This window comes from Cyprinus carpio, chromosome A4 (assembly GCF_018340385.1).
Source record: "Cyprinus carpio isolate SPL01 chromosome A4, ASM1834038v1, whole genome shotgun sequence".
In the NCBI taxonomy this organism is placed as follows: Eukaryota; Metazoa; Chordata; class Actinopteri; order Cypriniformes; family Cyprinidae; genus Cyprinus; species Cyprinus carpio.
In genome coordinates, this window is record NC_056575.1 from 33,728,129 (window position 1) to 33,730,725 (window position 2,597).

General features: G+C 37.3%; 1 long non-coding RNA gene across 1 annotated transcript; it reads right to left on the reverse strand.

Annotated features, from left to right (window-relative positions):
* Positions 1–1,001: 1,001 nt before the first annotated feature.
* On the reverse strand, positions 1,002–2,294 carry LOC122139270. Its single transcript, XR_006156170.1, has 3 exons — positions 1,749–2,294; positions 1,562–1,642; positions 1,002–1,413 (listed from the first exon to the last, which is right to left on the reverse strand). It is a non-coding gene; the product is annotated as an uncharacterized LOC122139270 (long non-coding RNA).
* Between the last annotated feature and the right edge of the window lie 303 nt (positions 2,295–2,597).

The window sequence follows — 2,597 nt, forward strand, 5'->3', positions numbered from 1 at the left end:
TCCGGACCCGGTGTTCCTCCCTCTCACCACCAGAGGGCGCCACTTCCCCATCTCCCGGACTCATTCACCTTAACACACTACACACCTGGTTCACTCCGCACACCTGTTTCACCCCACTCACACACACCTGGTACCCATTGTTTTGCCTATTTTTATACACCACACTCCCACCCTCTCTGTCTGGCAGTATTGTTAATTGTTGATCTTGTATGTGCATTTCAAGTCTTACTGGTATTCCGAGGTATATGTGTGTTGTCTTGTTTGAGCTGGAATCATTCCTGATATTGTTTTGTTTGGCCTTGTTGGCCTTTTTGTTTCTGTTTATTAAAAGTGCTTCCCTGCATTTGGACCCAGACCCTGTTTCTTCCACGGCGCACTCTTTGCTGTGCCGTGACAGAGACATGCTCATGAAATTGTACTGTATCTCTGCATATGATATCCCTGGTGTGTGTGTGTGGCAATAAAATGACACATGTTATTTAACCAGATAAAAGGAAGCATCTGAGGAAATTTTACTGTCCCTGGACCCCAGGTTATCTCAGTATAGCCCACCAAAGGTGTAAAAAATGGCACATTCAAAAGGGCTTGAATCCTTGAAACACAGGTCAGATGTTTCTGAAATGTATTATGCTAATTACTTAAGATATGGTTTATAATGATTATATCTGTTATTGGTCCATCTCATGTGCAAACATGTTACATGAACCACAGCATACAATGACAAACATTAAAAACAGTGTAATTATACAAAATATATCAAAAATGTGTACTTCTGACCCCTGTTGCTAGGCAACACCCTGTACAGCTTGGCTAAAGAACAATGAATAGGCTGCATGAAACTACAGAACCTTATAATTTAATATGCATTAAATTATAATGAGCACACCCTGAGTAGTGGGCATACTCTATTTGACAGTAAACATCAACTCAGATCACAAACTGCACAACTACCTTTAACAATAAAACACTGTTAACGTACAAAATGTAAAAACTTTTCCATGTTTATTAATATAATGCATACTAATTTCATTTATAGACATTGTTTGCTTCTTTTAATTAATTTGTATTTTGTTGAATGTTGTCGTCTATGTGAAAGTGACAAAAGTATCACAATTATTGTCTTCTCTATGCATATATGTATAAGGTGACAAAAATACCTCAATATTTTGCGAAAATTGTATTTAATATACATTTAATGGAAACTACAGGGATGCAAGCAGATGAAAGGTGGAAAAAAGGAGTGTGTATAGGGGGTGGGGATTGTGTTTAGGCTTAACAGGCTGTTTGATTGGACAGTCATGTGGTAAAAGCAGCAGCACCACCACCACCATTGTCCACTGAAACATTCTCATCATCTTGGGTCTTCTTTTTGGGTCCTTCTACAGTCTCACCACTACAATATAACAGGAGAGCCTAAAAATCAAATTGAAAAAAAACATGCTGGTATTATTTATCCCCCAAAATGCTGGCTTTCTGCACATTATCCCTTACTTATTAAATTACTACAGTCATTCACAGGCATATTGTGTGGCTGTGAAATGAAAGTGAAAGATGTACTTACCAAGGATCAATGACCAAACAGTGGAGTGGGACTACTACAGAGACGTGGGGCACGACAAAGACTGGCTTCTTCAGCTTGCTTCTGGTAGGGGGGACAAATATGTAATGCTCAGCTGACATTTTCCAGTGGGTGTACAGAAGTTGGTAAAGTAAAAAATTGAGGATGTCCAAAACAGTACAACACTTACTTATCTACCTTACCAGGGACCACTGATGGAGCTGCAACCAAATAATGGAGTGGGACCACATCAGCCTATCAGGAGCAGTGACTGGTAAAAGATTAGATGTAAGGTCATTTAAACCACCAAGAATAACAAGTTTCAGCTAAATCAGTCACACACACACAACCCCCCAAAACAATCCTAAATTAACAAATATTGTAAATAATCACACTACATCACCTTCTATTGTATGAATGTTGGAAACTGCCATGCATATTACATATGGAAACGTGTTTGTGATGACCATTATGGATATTGCACATTCATTTTAAATTATTAACACTGTCATTCGCGAGGGATTTTTTTTTTTTTTTTTTTTAATTTACAGTAAATTGCATCTGACTTACAGCATGTACAGAGTCCTGCTTCCATTTGGGCACACATTTTGCTCGGTTGAATAATTTACTAACCTCTTATCAAAAACCACATATCAAAAGAAGAACATGTTTCTGTGTGGAGTTCTGAAATGGCAGGAAATGTTGAACATCTACCATCTTCAACACAGGGCTTGTAAACAACACTTTACTTTGTATAGAAATATCACAAAATTACTATAAAAAAACTTTATTGATTATGCAATGTACAATAAAAAAATAAAACAACATATATTACAAAATGAATTAACTTAAACAAATGACTCCTTGGGCTCCCAAGTAGGAGTCCACTGTTTCCCACTGAAAACAGAAGGGAGACAATTATGTTACATGTGATATTTCAATTATTCGATTGGGAATGTTTACTTCAAACACATTAGAACATTCTTCAAAACAGGTCAAGGTAAAAGCGATTGACTTTAAAACTTGTGTGAGTGTGAGA